Genomic DNA, 22,558 nt, shown 5'->3' with positions numbered 1-22,558 from the left:
AGACATCAATGTATATAATAAGGGGCTACCTAAAGTACGTGTGCAATTTTTAAAAATTAAATAGTATGGTTTAATATAGTTGCTGCTTAATCCTGAATCCTCTTGAATTAAAACAAAAAAATTATGATTAACTAGTAGAATTAATAAATTAAAACTTTCCAGAAAGCATGAATCAAAAAGGAAATGTCCAACAGGTGATGTGAGACAGACATTTTTTTTTTTTTTTGGCTTTACCTGTTTCAACTGTCCCACATTCTAAACATCAATGGGAAAACAAACAAACAAACAAACAAAAACACAAAAAAAACCTGTCCAGAGTTTTTCAGTTTTATTCTAGAGCACAATTTTCTGACCTGTTACTGAGTATGATCTTCTAACAGGTACACAATTAACTTATAGGTAGAAAATGCAATGGCAGTTTTTGGAATCTGCATGATAAGCTGGACATCCTCTATAAAAGGCAAGATAACCGTCTTCCCTGAAACACCAGGTGAGGGTTCTGGATGAAAGACTTGTACATGGGGCCTTCCTGGTGGGGCATAGTCCTAAGACTTCATGTGGGTAAGTAACAGAGGAGGCACATTTCTCAGAAACCGCAGTCCTTGCCCCGAGTCTAGGAAAAAAAGTGTGGAATTTTCCTCAGTCCCATTTGTAGAAGAATCTAATCAATCTTCTTTCAGAAACTTCTTCACACTTTCATAAATAGCAAAACAGATTATAGTTTCTGAAATCCCAACATTTGGTAAACACAGCATGCATACTGGAAGGTATTCATCTGCTTGAGGTCTCTCAATCTGCATTCCAGCTGCATCCAAATTTTACCCATCCATATAGAATTCATTAAAGAATTTGTGACAAAAGTTGCAGAGCCAGCTGAGAAATATGTACAACATTGCTATTAGGGATAAAAACACTATTAAATCGCTCTTTAGCTTTGAAGTAACATGCAAAGTACGCAGCCCTTGATGGAGCAACTCCAAGCGAATTTGGATCCAAGCCTCTAAAAAGTGGCTTTCGTCCCACTTTCCCCAAGATTGGCCATTCCTTCTCCACTAATGGTCCCCAGCTGGACCTGCGGATACCAGGCTGTCGAGGAGCTAATCGTGACGACCGCAGCTTGGTCCTAATGGCTTCTAGTGGACAAGTGAAAATAGCACCAATGTGCCCCCACAGCCGCCAGCGAAGAGGTGCAGCAGTGTAGTCTCCTTTTGCTGGGCGCCCCTCGCCCTGGCCGCGCTGGCTGCGTGGGAGCGCGGCTCCAGGGATGCGCGGGGTGGCCGGGCGCGCTCCCCCGCTGGCCCTCAGGTGGCCGTCGCGGCACCTCCCTGTGCGCTGGCCGCGACGACCCGCTCCCCTCCGTCTGCACACTTCGGTGCCTCTGCGAGGCGAGTCTGAAGTGCAATTTTGAAAGGCTAATAATTTAAATTTTTATTTGGACCTAAATGGTCTATAGATGGCATTTAAAAATTATATTATATCATAGTGCAGCATCATTGCCATACGCACATATTCTAGCCTCAGACCCTATGATTTGGGAAAACGGTATCACCAGTGAGCCAACAGTCTCCTGTGGTGAAGAGATTTGAACACTTAATGAGAAGATAAATTTGGGCCTGAGATATTAGGCTCTTTACTCGTTGGGATGCGCAGTGATTGGAGAACCTCCCTGTGGTGGAGTGAAGAAAATCTGCAATCAGGGACTACACTATACTCAGTCCAAAGTGGAGGCGCTCTCTCCCTGTTGTTAGATGCCATCTGGAAATCATGCAACTTTGAATTAGAATATATTTACCCTGGAGGTTTCTCTGGTAAACAAGTTGGAATTACTCACTAAGTTAAGTTCTGCTCACTCAAGAATCAATCCACTCCCCAAAACAATACATCCTCAACTCTCTGATTCTTCTTCTTTCTGCTTTTCAGGGGGGCACTTCCTGTGTCTGATAATGACCTTTCCCCCCTGTATCCCCACCCTCACCTGCAGAACCGCTTCATTTAGCAAGACCTTCCCAACACCAAGGGAATGGCTTCCTCGATATTATATTGGTTATCATTGTATTTTATATCTATTTTATGCTCTTTAATGCTGAATAGAAACATAACATCATAGCAAATTTAGAAAGTAGAAGGAAGAGTAAAGACCGTAAATATCAGATATGAATATAATTGTTGCCACATATGATAATGGCTTTGCATATTTAGTCATATGCTGAGACAGCATCAAGATGTTTCCACCATTATGAATCTTATGTCCGCATATATTCCATAAATGCATACATTTACACATTCACAAACGCAAACAATTTTTCCATAGTATTAACAATAAAGGGATTATATATATATATATAATGTACATATATATATTAGCTAAAGTTTTGTTTTACTGGTTATATATATTGCTAGTAAAACAAAACCTTAGCTAATATGGTGGTATAATGTGACCTGGGTGTTTTAGCCTCTCTTAAAATCACCAGGCACAATGTTGTCTTAAGTGACAGATCTTAGAAGCAGAGCCTAAGACTGAGATTATTTCCACATGCTTTATTGAGGTAGGCTCTGAGGACAAGGGGAGTGAGAAAAGCATAATGGTAGGAAAAAAAGATAAACAAGACAAGGGTCTATGAGTAAACTTTAATGAAGCACAAATTGCACTGAAGAGTTGGTCTTGATCAAGAGCCTGGCCTTGTACACTCCATTGTCCAACAGCCACTGGTCAAGGTCTTTGGACATAAGCCTCCCAGGCATTTGGTGGAGGGCGTTTTGCCAGAGAAGGGGCAGCCATGAGTTATCAGCCATCACTCAGGGCAGCTGAGGTAGGGGTGCAGACCTGGTGTGGAAAGGGTATCAGAGTGGGGCACCAACAGCATCCACAAAAACTATGTAGGCAAATACCTGCTGTTTTGGTGCACAGGACTTGTCCTTACCACTCTGCTCCCTTCTGCTTTGAATTCTATCACTTGGGTTCACGGGAAGGGATGGAGAGAAAGGGTTTAGCAATGTTAGCCAGCGATTGCCACCAACCCTGATTAATCATCCCACACCTACACCCTTCTGTTGGAATCCTTTACCAAATGGTCACAAAGTCTACCCAGTGCTGTCACCATGAAGGCCATGCCAAACACTTAAACTTCAGGAACTTATATGGAGATGGACAGAAGGTTGGAATTAATTAAATGGGGTACCTTAGCTCCTCATTTAGGCTCTTTATGGCTCTTACTGGTTTCTTCCTAGCATTGGGAACAGTTCAGTGCACCAGCCAGAGAAGGGCCATTTTAATTAAAATAAGTTTAATGCTGTGCTATTTTGTCATTGTGCTCTATGCCAAGAGTACTTTATTTTATGATCAACCATTTAATGTGTGCCTTCATGGTCAATTTCCCCACATAGCAAACAGTCAAACTCTCCCCCCACTCCAATTTTTTTTTTTTTTAAGTTGGTTGAAGGAGGGATGTAAAATAAGAAATTAATTGAGAACCACAAATAAAATGCTGGATGTAAAGGAAGATCTAAGTATTGATTAAAGGTCCTGGCATTCAATGAATTGTATCTTCCTTTACAATATTTGTAGCAGTTGTGGGATTTGGGGAGAAGGTGACTACCCAAGCCTCTGAAATTTTCATACAGGGAAATATTTTTGCTAGTTTCAATACCCTTATACTTTAATTTAAAATCTCTTCGCTTTAGTTAAGAGTCCAGGCAAGCGTACAGCACTTGGGAAGAATATAAAGCAGCCAGAGTGTCCTCCAAATCTTAACCCCAAGGATTGTGCATGTGAGCTTTGCTTTCTCCAGTGCAACATCTATGTACAGAAAATACAAGAGGACAGAGCAGTAAGCAGACCTATTATTTATTTATATTCCTTGGGGATGAGCAGGGGCCCAAGGACTGCCTTAGAACCAAAGGTTTCTTACTGCTAACCACTGCAAATTGCTCCATTAATATTAATATAACATAAATATTTCAACTGTGCAGTGGCAAAAAGAGTATGGTAATGCTACTTTGAGTTCTGGTCCTGAATCTGGATAAATTTCATTCTCAAGTGGCTTGACAATCAAAACTCCTTTCAGAATAGCTTGAATTACCTTACTGAAAAGTAGGAGGCACGATAACTGCATTCCCAAATAATGGTGGAACTTTTCCTTCCTGCTTATTCAAGACTGGCACAACCCTGAGATGGACAAGATGGTTGGCCACACAAAATAATCTGCAGGACAGAGTCTTTTCCTGCCCCTCAAATCCCTGCCTCCCTATTTTTTCCGTAATAAATATAAGAACAACAACAACTGCCATAGACTGAAAATTTATTGTATTCAAGGCCCTGAGCCAAGCGCTTGATAGTGTCTCTTTTAATTAAGAACTTCAGTGGGATAACTTTTGCCTCCTTTTACAGATAAGCTAACACAGGTTCAAAGCACTGAAATGGACTGCACACAGCCACACAGCTCAGAAAGGCCAATGTCATTCAGCACTGACTCCACAAACCTGACTTTCCTTACCTCTATGTCTTCAGTTTATCCAATGTGCTTTGCTATCTTAGCTTTCCATCTGGTTGCAAATTCCCTCTGTTGGAGACATTAGTTGTGTTATTTCAGGCGCTGTGGCCAGCAGGGAGCAGGATTCCTTTGGTAAAGTAGGTGTTTCAGTTGCACATTAAATACAGAATGCCTTAGACCCTTATAGGTCATATGCATAAGAGCAACACATCCCTACCTAGAATCTCCTATTATTCTTCCCAAAAACAATATCAGGTTGAATTGCTCAGTGGCATATCCCCAGAGACAGCAGATCTCCAGAGCTACAATGAAAATGCATGTGTGCATGTTTATCAAAATAGGCTACCCTTTCTCTCCTGTTTGCACAGTCACAGATGTTATTTTGCCAGCTAGCCTAGCTGCTCTTTTTGGGCTCTAAGATAAGGAAAGTCAAAGATGATACATATCCAGTGATAGATGTCTCTGTGGGAGGGTGGGGGATGGCAGTGGGGTTCATGGCAAGGACTCTGCCTGGATATTGTCATGGAAGGACATAGATGGGGGATTAGATGGGGGGTCAGTGCACAGGGCCAACATGTGCTGGAGATCAACCAGCCATGACATCCTCTCTGCTGCCCCAAACCAACAGTGGGTACTGCATGGATTTCTGAGTCATTTCATTTCTTTTAGTCTAGATAGGGCTACCAGTATTGGCTTCTGGTATCAGCTAATAATGATGCTACCTAATAAGGCATCCACCAGTGATGGATACAAATAGTAGTCAAGGCTTCATGATTTATGATAGTGAAGCAAGGACCCACATAGCTAAGGAAAAATCAGTTTGTGCTTCTACTCTTTTCTTTCTGAAGTGCAAGTTTACAATGGGAAAACTCTCTTTTCATGCATTAGAAATATTGATTCATGCATGGGAAATCCCAGAAGCAAAGATTTTATTTCCTATTGCAATGAAAATCCATTGATCTTACTGATATGCTGAATCACTTAAAAGCTTTCCCAAAAGAAGACCCAGTCACCAATTGGGTGGATTAGAGTCAAAGGTAAAAAGTTACTTGACTGTCAGATAGGTTCTTTGTTGCAATATTGACCTAAATATATCATTTGTTTTATTTCAGGTGTCTGTTAAAGCATAGGCCAATTCTAAGAATGAATTTTTAAGTTTTTATTGTCCAGTGGACATGTCCTATGAAATGTGGAAGAAGAAAGGATATGAATGTCAAATACTTGTCCTGCATAACCCCAAGCATAAGTAGATTCCTGTAGGATTTATCATTTTTTTCCAACCTGAGAGAATGTACATTTTATGTTGCAATCTTATGTCATGGCAGTTTAAGACACATCTCTTCTGTAAAGGTTTCCAAGTCTCTATTAGCCCAGTGAAGCTTTCATTTCTGTTAAATGCCCAGAGCAGCAGTTTTCACCTATGACATCTCAAAGCATAAGTGTTTTTCTATCAGTTCTGAATTTAGACAGAAGTAATTTATAGTAGGCAAGAATATATGATCTAATGTTTTCAAATTATTTTGTTTAATCTGCATTCAAAAATCTTTCTCCAACTGTCAGGGCAATACAATCTATCATCCAAACCAGAAAAAATAGGAAAGTGAAAGGAGGCTCTATGATCAGTTAAGTTGCAAAAATGTGTACAAACCTGGGCAAACCAAGACAAGTATTCTGGATGAGGGTGAGGTAAATGAGGTGCCTTGGGTATAAACTTTTAGGAAGCATCGCTCTCAAGTTCATGCAAGTGTACCAGATCCCATGGGTAATTCCATTGTAACCAGGCTACTCCCCATCACTTTCATTCCAAAAGTCTTTCTTTAAAAGAACACTAACAGAGGAGGCGGGGCAAGATGGCAGACTGGTGAGCTGTATGTTTTAGTTACTCCTCCAGGAAAGTAGGTAAAAAGCCAGGAACTGCGTGGACTGGACACCACAGAGCAATCTGTCTTTGGGCATACTTCATACAACACTCATGAAAACGTGGAACTGCTGAGATCAGCGAAATCTGTAAGTTTTTGCGGCCAGGGGACCCGCGCCCCTCCCTGCCAGGCTCAGTCCCGGGGGAGGAGGGGCTGTCAGCTCCAGGAAGGAGAAGGGAGAATTGCAGTGGCTGCTCTTACCGGAAACTCATTCTACTGATTCAAACTCCAACCATAGATAGACTGAGGCCAGACACCAGAGACTCTGAGAGCAGCCAGCCCTGCAGAGAGGAGACAGGCATAGAAAAAAAACAACACGAAAAACTCCAAAATAAAAGCAGAGGATTTTTGGAGTTCTGGTGAACACAGAAAGGGGAAGGGTGGAGATCAGGCCTTGAGGCGCATATGCAAATCCCGAAGCAAGGCTGATCTCTCTGCCCTGGGCACTTTTCCTTAATGGCCCTGGTTGCTTTGTCTATTAGCATTTCAATAACCCATTAGATCTCTGAGGAGGGCCTTATTTTTTTTTTTTTTTTTTTTTTTTAAATCCTTTTTGCTTTTTCTAAAACAATTACTCTAAGAAGCTCAATACAGAAAGCTTCAAAGAATTGAAATTTGGGCACGTCAAGTCAAGAGCAGAACTAAGAGAGCTCTGAGACAAAAGGCAATAATCCAGTGGCTGAGAAAATTCACTAAACAACACAACTTCCCAAGAAAAGGGGGGTGTCCGCTCACAGCCACCATCCTGGTGGACAGGAAACACTCCTGCCCATCGCCAGCCCCATAGCCCAGAGCTGCCCCAGACAACCCAGTGTGACGGAAGTGCTTCAAATAACAGGCACACACCACAAAACTGGGCGTGGACATTAGCCTTCCCTGCAACCTCAGCTGAATGTCCCAGAGCTGGGAAGGGGGAGCAGTGTGAATTAACAGAGCCCCATTCAGCCATCATTTGAGCAGACTGGGAGCCTCCCAACACAGCCCAGCAGCCCAGAACTGCCCTGGGGGGACGGCACTCACCTGCGACATAGCACAGTCATCCCTCAACAGAGGACCCGGGGTGCACAGCCTGGAAGAGGGGCCCACTTGCAAGTCTCAGGAGCCATACGCCAATACCAAAGACTTGTGGGTCAGTGGCAGAGACAAACTGTGGCAGGACTGAACTGAAGGATTAGACTATTGCAGTAGCTTTAAAACTCTAGGATCATCAGGGAGATTTGATTGTTAGGGCCACCTCCCCTCCCCGACTGCCCAGAAACACGCCCCACATACAGGGCAGGCAACACCAACTACACACGCAAGCTTGGGACACCAATTGGGCCCCACAAGACTCACTCCCCCACTCACCAAAAAGGCTAAGCAGGGGAGATCTGGCTTGTGGAGAACAGGTGGCTCGTGGACGCCACCTGCTGGTTAGTTAGAGAAAGTGTACTCCACGAAGCTGTAGATCTGATAAATTAGAGATAAGGACTTCAACTGGTCTACAAACCCTAAAAGAACCCTATCAAGGTCAGCAAATGCCACGAGGCCAAAAACAACAGAAAATTATAAAGCATATGAAAAAACCAGACGATATGGATAACCCAAGCCCAAGCACCCAAATCAAAAGACCAGAAGAGACACACCTAGAGCAGCTACTCAAAGAACTAAAGATGAACAATGAGACCCTAGTACGGGATATGAAGGAAATCAAGAAGACCCTAGAAGAGCATAAAGAAGACATTGCAAGACTAAATAAAAAAATGGATGATCTTATGGAAATTAAAGAAACTGTTGACCAAATTAAAAAGATTCTGGACACTCATAGTACAAGACTAGAGGAAGTTGAACAACGAATCAGTGACCTGGAAGATGACAGAATGGAAAATGAAAACATAAAAGAAAGAATGGGGAAAAAAATTGAAAAACTCGAAATGGACCTCAGGGATATGATAGATAATATGAAACGTCCGAATATAAGACTCATTGGTGTCCCAGAAGGGGAAGAAAAGGGTAAAGGTCTAGGAAGAGTATTCAAAGAAATTGTTGGGGAAAACTTCCCAAATCTTCTAAACAACATAAATACACAAATCATAAATGCTCAGCGAACTCCAAATAGAATAAATCCAAAAAAAACCCACTCCGAGACATATACTGATCACACTGTCAAACATAGAAGAGAAGGAGCAAGTTCTGAAAGCAGCAAGAGAAAAGCAATTCACCACATACAAAGGAAACAGCATAAGACTAAGTAGTGACTACTCAGCAGCCACCATGGAGGCGAGAAGGCAGTGGCACGATATATTTAAAATTCTGAGTGAGAGGAATTTCCAGCCAAGAATACTTTATCCAGCAAAGCTCTCCTTCAAATTTGAGGGAGAGCTTAAATTTTTCACAGACAAAGAAATGCTGAGAGAATTTGCTAACAAGAGACCTGCCCTACTGGAGATACTAAAGGGAGCCCTACAGACAGAGAAACAAAGACAGGACAGAGAGACTTGGAGAAAGGTTCAGTACTAAAGAGATTCGGTATAGGTACAATAAAGGATATTAATAGAGAGAGGGAAAAATATGGCAAACATAATCCAAAGGATAAGATGGCCGATTCAAGAAATGCCTTCACGGTTTTAACGTTGAATGTAAATGGATTAAACTCCCCAATTAAAAGATATAGATTCGCAGAATGGATCAAAAAAAATGAACCATCAATATGTTGCATACAAGAGACTCATCTTAGACACAGGGACACAAAGAAACTGAAAGTGAAAGGATGGAAAAAAATATTTCATGCAAGCTACAGCCAAAAGAAAGCAGGTGTAGCAATATTAATCTCAGATAAAATAGACTTCAAATGCAGGGATGTTTTGAGAGACAAAGAAGGCCACTACATACTAATAAAAGGGGCAATTCAGCAAGAAGAAATAACAATCGTAAATGTCTATGCACCCAATCAAGGTGCCACAAAATACATGAGAGAAACATTGGCAAAACTAAAGGAAGCAATTGATGTTTCCACAATAATTGTGGGAGACTTCAACACATCACTCTCTCCTATAGATAGATCAACCAGACAGAAGACCAATAAGGAAATTGAAAACCTAAACAATCTGATAAATGAATTAGATTTAACAGACATCTACAGGACATTACATCCCAAATCAACAGGATACACATACTTTTCTAGTGCTCACGGAACTTTCTCCAGAATAGATCATATGCTGGGACATAAAACAAGCCTCAATAAATTTAAAAAGATTGAAATTATTCAAAGCACATTCTCTGACCACAATGGAATACAATTAGAAGTCAATAACCATCAGAGACTTAGAAAATTCACAAATACCTGGAGGTTAAACAACACACTCCTAAACAATCAGTGGGTTAAAGAAGAAATAGCAAGAGAAATTGCTAAATATATAGAGACGAATGAAAATGAGAACACAACATACCAAAACCTATGGGATGCAGCAAAAGCAGTGCTAAGGGGGAAATTTATAGCACTGAACGCATATATTAAAAAGGAAGAAAGAGCCAAAATCAAAGAACTAATGGATCAACTGAAGAAGCTAGAAAATGAACAGCAAACCAATCCTAAACCAAGTACAAGAAAAGAAATAACAAGGATTAAAGCAGAAATAAATGACATAGAGAACAAAAAAACAATAGAAAGGATAAATATCACCAAAAGTTGGTTCTTTGAGAAGATCAACAAGATTGACAAGCCCCTAGCTAGACTGACAAAATCAAAAAGAGAGAAGACCCATATAAACAAAATAATGAATGAAAAAGGTGACATAACTGCAGATCCTGAAGAAATTAAAAAAATTATAAGAGGATATTATGAACAACTGTATGGCAACAAACTGGACAATGTAGAAGAAATGGACAATTTCCTGGAAACATATGAACAACCTAGACTGACCAGAGAAGAAATAGAAGACCTCAACCAACCCATCACAAGCAAAGAGATCCAATCAGTCATCAAAAATCTTCCCACAAATAAATGCCCAGGGCCAGATGGCTTCACAGGGGAATTCTACCAAACTTTCCAGAAAGAACTGACACCAATCTTACTCAAACTCTTTCAAAACATTGAAAAAAATGGAACACTACCTAATTCATTTTATGAAGCTAACATCAATCTAATACCAAAACCAGGCAAAGATGCTACAAAAAAGGAAAACTACCGGCCAATCTCCCTAATGAATATAGATGCAAAAATCCTCAACAAAATACTTGCAAATCGAATCCAAAGACACATTAAAAAAATCATACACCATGACCAAGTGGGGTTCATTCCAGGCATGCAAGGATGGTTCAACATAAGAAAAACAATCAATGTATTACAACACATTAAAAACTCGAAAGGGAAAAATCAATTGATCATCTCAATAGATGCTGAAAAAGCATTTGACAAAATCCAACATCCGTTTTTGATAAAAACACTTCAAAAGGTAGGAATTGAAGGAAACTTCCTCAACATGATAAAGAGCATATATGAAAAACCCACAGCCAGCATAGTACTCAATGGTGAGAGACTGAAAGCCTTCCCTCTAAGATCAGGAACAAGACAAGGATGCCCGCTGTCACCACTGTTATTCAACATTGTGCTGGAAGTGCTAGCCAGGGCAATCCGGCAAGACAAAGAAATAAAAGGCATCCAAATTGGGAAAGAAGAAGTAAAACTGTCATTGTTTGCAGATGATATGATCTTATATCTAGAAAACCCTGAGAAATCAACGATACACCTGCTAGAGCTAATAAACAAATTTAGCAAAGTAGCGGGATACAAGATTAATGCACATAAGTCAGTAATGTTTCTATATGCTAGAAATGAACAAACTGAAGAGACACTCAAGAAAAAGATACCATTTTCAATAGCAACCAAAAAAATCAAGTACCTAGGAATAAACTTAACCAAAGATGTAAAAGACCTATACAAAGAAAACTACATAACTCTACTAAAAGAAATAGAAGGGGACCTTAAAAGATGGAAAAATATTCCATGTTCATGGATAGGAAGGCTAAATGTCATTAAGATGTCAATTCTACCCAAACTCATCTACAGATTCAATGCAATCCCAATCAAAATTCCAACAACCTACTTTGCAGACTTGGAAAAGCTAGTTATCAAATTTATTTGGAAAGGGAAGATGCCTCGAATTGCTAAAGACACTTTAAAAAAGAAAAACGAAGTGGGAGGACTTACACTCCCTGACTTTGAAGCTTATTATAAAGCCACAGTTGCCAAAACAGCATGGTACTGGCACAAAGATAGACATATAGATCAATGGAATCGAATTGAGAATTCAGAGATAGACCCTCAGATCTATGGCCGACTGATCTTTGATAAGGCCCCCAAAGTCACCGAACTGAGCCATAATGGTCTTTTCAACAAATGGGGCTGGGAGAGTTGGATATCCATATCCAAAAGAATGAAAGAGGACCCCTACCTCACCCCCTACACAAAAATTAACTCAAAATGGACCAAAGATCTCAATATAAAAGAAAGTACCATTAAACTCCTAGAAGATAATGTAGGAAAACATCTTCAAGACCTTGTATTAGGAGGCCACTTCCTAGACTTTACACCCAAAGCACAAGCAACAAAAGAGAAAATAGATAAATGGGAACTCCTCAAGCTTAGAAGTTTCTGCACCTCAAAGGAATTTCTCAAAAAGGTAAAGAGGCAGCCAACTCAATGGGAAAAAATTTTTGGAAACCATGTATCTGACAAAAGACTGATATCTTGCATATACAAAGAAATCCTACAACTCAATGACAATAGTACAGACAGCCCAATTATAAAATGGGCAAAAGATATGAAAAGACAGTTCTCTGAAGAGGAAATACAAATGGCCAAGAAACACATGAAAAAATGTTCAGCTTCACTAGCTATTAGAGAGATGCAAATTAAGACCACAATGAGATACCATCTAACACCGGTTAGAATGGCTGCCATTAAACAAACAGGAAACTACAAATGCTGGAGGGGATGTGGAGAAATTGGAACTCTTATTCATTGTTGGTGGGACTGTATAATGGTTCAGCCACTCTGGAAGTCAGTCTGGCAGTTCCTTAGAAAACTAGAGATAGAGCTACCATTCGATCCAGCGATTGCACTTCTCGGTATATACCCGGAAGATCGGAAAGCAGTGACACGAACAGATATCTGCACGCCAATGTTCATAGCAGCATTATTCACAATTGCCAAGAGATGGAAACAACCCAAATGTCCTTCAACAGATGAGTGGATAAATAAAATGTGGTATATACACACGATGGAATACTACGCGGCAGTAAGAAGGAACGATCTGGTGAAACATATGACAACATGGATGAACCTTGAAGACATAATGCTGAGCGAAATAAGCCAGGCACAAAAAGAGAAATATTATATGCTACCACTAATGTGAACTTTGAAAAATGTAAAACAAATGGTTTATAATGTAGAATGTAGGGGAACTAGCAGTAGAGAGCAATTAAGGAAGGGGGAACAATAATCCAAGAAGAACAGATAAGCTATTTAACGTTCTGGGGATGCCCAGAAATGACTATGGTCTGTTAATTTCTGATGGATGTAGTAGGAACAAGTTCACTGAAATGTTGCTATAGTATGTAACTTTCTTGGGGTAAAGTAGGAACATGTTGGAAGTTAAGCAGTTATCTTAGGTTAGTTGTCTTTTTCTTACTCCCTTGCTATGGTCTCTTTGAAATGTTCTTTTATTGTATGTTTGTTTTCCTTTTAACTTTTTTTTTCATACAGTTGATTTGAAAAAAGAAGGGAAAGTTAAAAAAAAAAAAAAAGAAGAAAAAAGACAAACAAGGAAAAAAAAAAAAAATAAATAAAACGATGTGGTGCCCCCTTGAGGAGCCTGTGGAGAATGCAGGGGTGTTCGCCTGCCCCACCTCCATGGTTGCTGACATGACCACAGACATCGGGGACTGGTGGTTTGATGGCTTGAGCCCTCTACCATAAGTTTTACCCTTGGGAAGACGGTTGCTGCAAAGGAGAGGCTAGGCCTCCCTGTATTTGTGCCTAAGAGTCTCCTCCTGAATGCCTCTTTGTTGCTCAGATGTGGCCCTCTCTCTCTGGCTAAGCCAACTTGAAAGGTGAAATCACTGCCCTCCCCCCTACGTGGGATCAGACACCCAGGGAAGTGAATCTCCCTGGCAACGTGGAATATGACTCCCGGGGAGGAATGTAGACCCGGCATCGTGGGATGGAGAACATCTTCTTGACCAAAAGGGGGATGTGAAAGGAAATGAAATAAGCTTCAGTGGCAGAGAGATTCCAAAACGAGCCGAGAGATCACTCTGGTGGGCACTCTTACGCACACTTTAGACAACCTTTTTTAGGTTCTAAAGAATTGGGGTAGCTGGTGGTGGATACCTGAAACTATTAAACTACAACCCAGAACCCATGAATCTCGAAGACAGTTGTATAAAAATGTAGCTTATGAGGGGTGACAGTGGTATTGGGAATGCCGTAAGGACCAAACTCCACTTTGTCTAGTTTATGGATCGATGTGTAGAAAAGTAGGGGAAGCAAACAAACAGACAAAGGTACCTAGTGTTCTTTTTTACTTCAATTGCTCTTTTTCACTCTAATTATTATTCTTGTTATTTTTGTGTGTGTGCTAATGAAGGTGTCAGGGATTGATTTAGTTGATGAATGTACAACTATGTAATGGTACTGTAAACAATCGAAAGTACAATTTGTTTTGTATGACTGCGTGGTATGTGAATATATCTCAATAAAATGATGATTAAAAAAAAAAAAAAAAAAAAAAAAAAAAAAAAAGAACACTAACAGCAAAAATGTTTGTGGTTTACAGCAGAGCAACCAAGAGTTGTGCATTGCTCTCAGGCAGTGCTGCTCTCTCTGCTTTAGTCTGAGGGTCAATGATTCCTACGCTGGGGTATCGTGGGTGAATGTCACATCTGGCAGGAACGGGAGTCACTGCCCTAGAGCACTTATTGTCACTTTCGCTCAGTTGCCATCTGACATTTGCTACCTTATATTATTATATGTTGTTTTATTCACTTATCTTGTCACTGCAATTATGTCTATCCATCTGTAAAGGAAATGGAGCATGTCTTATTCTGATACATCTTTTTCCCTATTGCCTTTTCAGATGCAAGCAGCTGATGAATTGAATTCTGTGAAGGGAACACTTATTGATCTCTTGTTACGTCTCACACCCCATGCTAAGTACGGCGCTACACAAAAATAAGAATAGGTTTTTACACTAATGGAGATTCCATCTACTGCTATACTGTGGCCACTATAACAAAGACTCCTTCCATGAGGTTGGGAATCCATTGTTTAAAAATCCAAGACAAAATCAAATGCCGTGTCATGAAGTATAGAGAACTGTCATTTTATATTATTTTGATTTTATTAATCCTTAGTCTGGAGGAGATGTAATTCTCAAGACAGCATCTTTGTAGTTATGGGAATATGGGACGTTATTCTAAGTGATAAGAAATCTACCAAATCATGTTTCTATAATAATGACTGGTCCATAGTGCTTTTGTTTTAAAAATCTCACGTGAAGTAAATTTCACACTCGTGGCGGCAATGATTTTGCTGAGAGAGTCTATGTATTTCAATGTCTGATTCAGAGCCAGGTCTGCTGCATCAAAAGATTATGATGGAATAATAATAGTAATAATTATTACTATTAAAGCACTTGCTCAGTGCTTTAAGTGAATTACTTTTATTTATAAATCACATCAAATATACGAGGTTGCTAATATTAGCAATGTGAACTGGCAAGTCACTTGAATCACTTTGATTCCATTTCCTTATCTGTGAGATTGGAATAACTGAACTGTCCCCCACTCAGGGCTGCAGTGACAATTAAATGACATGATTCCAACTGATAAATACTGTGTCCAGTACATAACTTGACCAAGATCAGACGGTTATTTGCAAATAATTGAAGCTACAATTGAAAGCTAGATATTGATTCCACAGCCTATGTTTTACCATTGTACTATACATCTGAATAGGGGCACTATTTATTTTAATAAGGCATCCATAATGTCAGGTTGCTCTTTTTTTCTCAATATCTTGCAAAAGCAAAATGTTAAACTTTCTTACGCTTACTTAGAATACAAACTCCTTACAAGCATCTGAGTGTCTTTAAATAACCTTGCCCTGATAACTTTCTGACTTCACCTCCTCCTTCTCCCATAATTGTTCTTTTGCTCTGCTAAGCTGGGCTGCCCTCCTGTCTGCTTTTCCAGCAGGCTTGGCCAGCTCCCAGCTCAGAGGATTTGCACCTGCTCTTCCTTCCCGCTACAAGTAGCACTGTCTTCCTCTTCCTTTTGGCCTTTCCCTGAATGTCAGCTTCTCAGTGATGTTTTCCCTAATCACCCTGCTTATTATTTCAGCCCCTCAAAACACTCCCTAACACTTCCTTTCCCCTCTCCTACTTTATTTTTTGCCTTAACATTTATCAGTATTGAACTTAATATTTATTTTTTCTATTTATCCACCACTAAAATGTCAGTTCTATGAGTGCAGGGATGTTCGCCTCTGTGGTTCATTGCTAAATCCCCATGGCTTAGAATAGTTCCCTCCATGCAATCAAAGGGTTGAATTTCTCCCAAATATTATATAAATGCATGCATTTGTGTGTGTGTGTATACATGCATGTGTGCGTTTGTGTGTGTGTGTGTCTGTGTACCTATATATCTAGCCCATTGCTGGTCAAAAGAAATTTCTGCAGTGATGGCGTTCTCTATACCTTCACTGACCAATAACAGTAGCCACAAGCCCAGGTATCTGTACAGCAATCAAATGTGGCAACTGCTGCTGAGTCACTGAAATTTTATTTTATTTTATTTTGTTAGCTTAAATTTGAATAGCCATATATGGCTAGTTTTCACTATTTTCTGTACTTGCAATTTCCAACTGGGGGTTACTGACTGGTTCTACAAACACTGAGAAGAAAATAGATAGCACTGAAAGTATTTCCAGCTGCTTATTAAAATATAGTGTTAATTGAAGAAAGAGGAGTATGACACATTGCTAGAGTTTATGAATCAATGCCATTCCTTCCATAAACTGAGCTCCAGGCTTTCTCCAGCTTTTATCCTTGCTCTTCCCTCTTCCTGGAATGCTTTTCCTCCACATCTTTGGTTGCTTCTTGCAACATTCATCTCTTTTCTCAGTTTTTATGTTCTCAAATAAATCTTTCCTACTCACACTATATAATGCAGACCCTCACACTTAGGAAAGCATTTCTTATTATCCTACTTTATTTTATTATTAAGGTTTTGCAATATCTTCATTATATTATTTGCAGTTTTGTTTATTAACAGCTCCACCCTGCTGTGATGGACATTGCAAGAGAAAAGGGGCCTCGTGCTTCATATTCATTGCTATTTGGCTATTTGCTTGGGCTCTGACAATAATGTCTAGCAAATAGGAGGAATTCAACAGATACTTTTGGAATAAATAAGTGATGCAATCCTTTTGCTATCACAGTACCTGCAGTTGTGATTGAGGTATGCTTGAACTGACTGATAGTGGCCTTAAGTTAGGGAAATCACAAACGCCTGATAAGTGGCCATTGCTCAGACCCCTCCTACCACCACCTCCTTCTCTGTGGAAGTCACAAATGCGTGCTAAGTGGCCATGCTCTGGCCTTCTGCTACCCCCACCTCCTTTCGCCATTCCACAACCAGAGGGAGATGTTGCATCTAATGAAAAGACCCCACCGGACCTTCAACCTGGAAACCAAGAACAAGCAGCCCCAGATGATTACCAGAACAGTAATTATCAGTGGCAGGTCCCCTCCCCCTGAGGTGGATGCAAACCACACTCAGATAGCATAGAAGGTTCTCTCTTCTCCAGCGTGAAGTGGGGGGGGGTGTGGAGCTGCCATCCATCAACCCGACCCAGAGCAGTTTTGTCCAACCTAGGAGACAAATGATGATGGGACTTCTTCCCCTGCTGTTTTGGACTCTTGTGGTGAGTAAGTGACAAAGAGATTATTGCCCTTTCTGGATTCTTTATACTGTGCAAGGAATAAAGGGATCATTTGCTGAAGGTTTCTGCTGTGCCCTGAACCTGTGTTTCCATGATGCGCCATTATAGCAGCTTGCTCCACATTTTATTTAAAGAAGATTGTTCTATTAAAGTCTGAAAGTAACTTCCTGCTACTACAGCATGACAGTTATCCTACTTTGTGATTTGCTTTAAAAAGATGCTGTGTGTGTGTATGTGTGTGTAAATAGATCTGTAGCATTGCCTGCCATTTCCAAATTTGCTAGTAATTTCCCTTGTGATTAGAGGTCAAGTAAAATCACCACCCCGGGCCTCATTTCTCCAGTAAAATGTAAGTATGAGATCAGGTAATTTAAAAAAAAAAAAACTATCAGTATGAAAGTTCTGATTCTATAGTCATTATCATGTTATTCTTCACTAGAACCAGGGCCTGTGATGAGAGCAAATTGTAAGGAGGTGATGAAAGTTCCAGACTGTAATAGGATGAGGATAAGGAGAGTGATGCACTTGCCTTAGGCAAAAAATTTAAGAGGGCAGCCCTTTCAACATAAATAATATTCCAGTACAATATATTTTAAAAATTAGGTAGAACAGTCCCCCATATATGAATGCATTAACATATGCCATTAAATAACATTCTGAGAAGGAAAATGCATGCTCTGCCAAGCCATAGTAAAGCCTGAGGCCAAAGGAAAAATCAGCGAACTGATCCTGTTTTTATTTTTAAAATAATATTTTTTCATTATAGAATTGTTTGCATTACTTTAGATTTTTTAAAAATACTGCATTAAAATTAGAGTTTCCAGATTTAGCAAGTAAAAATACAGGGCACACAGTTAAAATTTGAATATCTTATAAACTACAAGTAAGTTTTTAGCATAAGTATGATCCATTCAATATTTAAACTTTAGACAAGGTATTGAATGGGACAAACTTACACTTTTAAAATTATGTATTAAATAAATGCAAATATAATTGCACATCCTGTAATTTGTCTGAGAATCCTAACTAAAATACTGTTTTCCTTGATTACATATTTTTTTGAAGGCCCTTTAAAGTTTGTGACCCCTTTAATCTTGCAGTCTGGTATAATTACACCCGAGGGGAGTCCTTTTTCCAAGCATCTGATGCTGTCCAGAAAACACCAACAGGTTGGATCACAAGATAAGTTCCCATCATCAGTAAGGAAACATAAAGACTATCTGCCTAATTGCCTGAAGGTAAAGTTCACTTTCTTTATAATTCTGAAATGTGGAAGTCAGTCCTTGGTTTTAGCTGACTAACCAGAGGTCAATCACATGTCTTCATCTGGAAAAGAAGTAGAGGTATTTTAAGAAAAACAAGGGTGCATTTTCAAAAAAGGGTAAAAGTCACCTTTGCTCTGTTTTTGAGGATTAAATAAAAGTGTTTATTTCATTTTCACACCCAACATCCTGGGGTGTTGAACAGCCGAAATCTTTAATCAATTTCTCCTAGTTATCAATATGTTCATCCACTGCTATCCAATGTATTGAGCTGAGTCAGCAAGATGAGTGTCAGTTGTTCACATGAGGCATTTTTAGCAAACGGGAGTAGGAATGGAACATTTAAAAATTCCAAATTCATCATTTATAGAGAGGCATACTTATTTACATGTTTACTTATTCTTTTTTTTTTTTTTTCCACAATCGCCTGCTACTTTAAAAGCTTCTGGGTATGAATGCATTAACATATACCATTAAATAACATTCTGAGAAGGAAAATGCATGCTGTAGAGATGTTAATTGAACAACATTAAGGGGAAACATCTGCAAACAGCTTGCTGAAAATGCTATCAGCTGATCATTTAGCTATAAGCTGTAAGGAAAATGGACTTCAGATGGAAAAAAAATCATTATAGATAACCACTTACTTCTATGGTAGCCATGAAAAACGATTACTGTAGGTGCAGAGAATGCAAGCTATAGCATTGTATTTTCTTAAAATGGCTATATGCAGATTCATATGAGAAAGATTATTGATTTCATAGTTATTTAATGGAAGAATAAATCTCAAAAGAGGCTTATGGGGATTCCATACGCCAACTTATGGAGTTGGAAAGTCTTATTTGAGTACGTGTGTGCCTGAAAGAAAGAGGAAGAGGGAAGGAGAGTGAGAGGAAGAGAGAGAGAGAGAGAGAGAGAGAGAGATCCATCACTTTAGACTTTGGAATTCTTTAAACGGGGAATGGTAGCCAAATGAAACTAACAGTTTAACCACTATCAACAATAACCTCTAGCCATATATGTGTCTGTCCTGGGATAAAAGAGTGGTCATCACCCCATCTGGAATAAAATAATAATAATAATAATAATAGTAATAAAATGACTTACATATTTGTTTTATATGGCTACTGTGTATTGAATAGTATACACCCCCTCCCAATTCATATGTATGCAGAACCTCAGAATTTGACCTTATTTGGACAAAGGGTCTTTGTGGGTATAATTCATTGAGGATCTCAGGATGAAATCATCTTGTATTTGGGGTGGAACTTAAATCCAATGACTAGTGTCCTTGTAAGAAGAACAGAGGACACACAAACAAACAGAGAAGGCCACGTGAAGGTGGAGACAGATTGGAGTGATGATGCATCTACAAGCCAAGGAGCACCAAAGATTGCCGAGAGTCACCAAAAGCTGAGAGAGAGGTGAGAGATGGTTTCTTCCTCAAAGTGATCACAAGGAACCTTGGCTGCCGACACTTTGATTTCAGTCTTCTGACTTCTGGGACATTGAGGAAATAAACTCCAGTTGTTTTAAGCCACCTGGTTTGTAGAAATTTGTTGTATCAGCCCTGGGAATTAATGCAGCAGCTAATGAATAAGCAACTGACAGCATGGGCAGTGCTTCAAACTCTAATGGCCATAGAATCATCTGACAGTCTGGTAAAGCTGCAGGTTGCAGTTCATTGAGTCTTGGAATGGTCCTGAGGTATCACATTTCTGACAAACTAGTGGTGACAGCTATTCAGCTGGTTCCAGAAGACAACAAAGAACTCTAGTCCATGAACTTTCTTCTTATGAGGCTTGAAACCTAAGTAGAGTGGGAAATCATAGGACACAAAAAGTTTTTAACAACTGAAAATTAGGTAATAGTTTTGTGACCAAAGAAAATAAATGACATAAGACTACAGAAAATTGAGTTATTGGTGTGAATTGTAAAAATTTGGGAAGGCTTTGATAAAAAGATGATAAAGGTTTGGGTAAGGAGTTGAAGACAAACAGAAGGAGCAACAATACAGTTAGACCAATTAGTGTAGGACCATGACAGATGACACCAGAGGATAATGTGAGATCAATGTAATGGAGTGCTTTATAGAAATATAATTATTGTTGCACTAACGTGTTCTCCATGTATAGAAAGAAGATTTTAACAATGAACAGTTAATGAAAATGTGACTAGGTTTGCAAATATATATAGGGCATAATACTCTCTTCCAGTTTACAACATAAGTAACCAAAGGCAGAATATAATGTGCTATAAATAAAATTATTATTGCTATATAAAAATATCTAAGCAGTGTGAGGAATTTTGGATGTGTTAGGATGGGAGCACTGTGAATTGGTTTAGTTTTCCTTCTTTTTTTTATTTCTACTATTATTTTTATTATTCTCAAGTCCAGACCTGATAGAATTGAATAGCTGGAGCCTTTAGGTCTTGTACTGAAACATAGAATACAGATGCCAAATTAGTTCATACACTCATAGGGGGTTCTGCAAATATTATGGCATCTGCCATAGAAGGCTAGCAATGCTGCAACATACTCTAAGGGATGCATTTTGACCAAAAGTTATATAAGTAACAAAGTACGATCCCCTAAGTGTGATATTTCATGATCCTTTTACATTTTCTGCTCTTAAGAGCAAAACCCTGATGAACAGCAGGGGCATTATCAGGAGAGATGGAAAAAAGAACTATACTTCAAATTTAGTTTGGCAGTTTTTGTTTGTTTTCTAGTGAATTTTCAGCAGCCTGTCATAGAATGACATCAGCTGTGGGCCTTGAAAAGACTCCTGATGGTGCTAAGCATTTCATCCTTGCCATGCTTAGCACCAAGACAAGCTAAACACAAAATGTACATAAACTCAAGCATCTAGCAGGTGAAGGAAGGCGACAATTTCTACATAAAATTTAGATGTGCATGATCACTATTATAAAAAGATGGCACTCTTTTTAACAGGTAAAGAAATTCATGGCAATAGAGACCAGTATAATACAGGAAAATACGCCCATGTTATATTAATTTATGAGTCTACACCCCCTTCATTTAATAAGGGTCTGCAGACAAATCCTTCACTTGCAAGGGAAGTTTTCTCCTCCAGCAGGAGAAATACTTTTTAAAGGGTATGTTTCCCAACAGGAGAAAACCATGCTTTTTATTATATCATTATTTTTAAAAAATGAGCTGCTTTTTCATGTAGTTATAAATACTGGTATAGACACAGATAGTCTAACAAGTCTATTAAATGCAATGTAGAATATCTAATAGGCCACTGACCAATGCCACCAGTTCTCTAAGAAAGTTTGAGCATTTTCAGCATTTTTGAATCCTTCCAAATTCACATAGCTGTTTTAAAAAAAGAGTCCTTACATTTTATAAATACTTACTTAAATATTTATGTTTGAAATTGCATGATGCCTAGTATCATATCATAATACAGGCAGAGGAGAAGTGAATAGGGTTGTGGATGGGCCCTTCTTTCTACTAATAATTAGTAGAAATTATGTAATAATTTTGTGACCGAAGATAATAAATGATCTAAGACTATAGAAAATCAAGTTTATCCTCCATGATAAAGTAATAGAAGATATTATGTAAAAAGATCCACCAATTTTGTTTCTCTTGCTCATTCCCATCACATTTTGTATTTCTATTAGAAACACAACACATTTTATTGCTGTTGTTTGCAGTTCATGCTAGACTGTAGCTTCCAAAATGGAAAGAATTATGGTAATATTGCTCACCATTTTATCCACAGCAATTAGCATGATAACTAGCAAAAAGTAATGGCTTAGTAAATATTTGATGAGTGAATAAATTTACGAATAAATGACTATAAACACAAAAATTGTTTGATGGTTTCCTATGATTGTTTAGGACTGAAAACACCTGGCCACATGTGGGGG

At 39.1% G+C, this 22,558-nt stretch overlaps 1 pseudogene; it reads right to left on the bottom strand.

The window, feature by feature from the left end:
- Positions 1–356: 356 nt before the first annotated feature.
- The window catches only part of LOC119512832, a 75,923-nt pseudogene continuing 53,721 nt past the window's right edge, over positions 357–22,558 (bottom strand).

This window comes from Choloepus didactylus, chromosome 17 (assembly GCF_015220235.1).
Source record: "Choloepus didactylus isolate mChoDid1 chromosome 17, mChoDid1.pri, whole genome shotgun sequence".
NCBI lineage: Eukaryota > Metazoa > Chordata > Mammalia > Pilosa > Megalonychidae > Choloepus > Choloepus didactylus.
The sequence above is the reverse complement of the archived record's forward strand: the minus strand, read 5'-3'. Positions and strand labels throughout refer to the sequence as shown.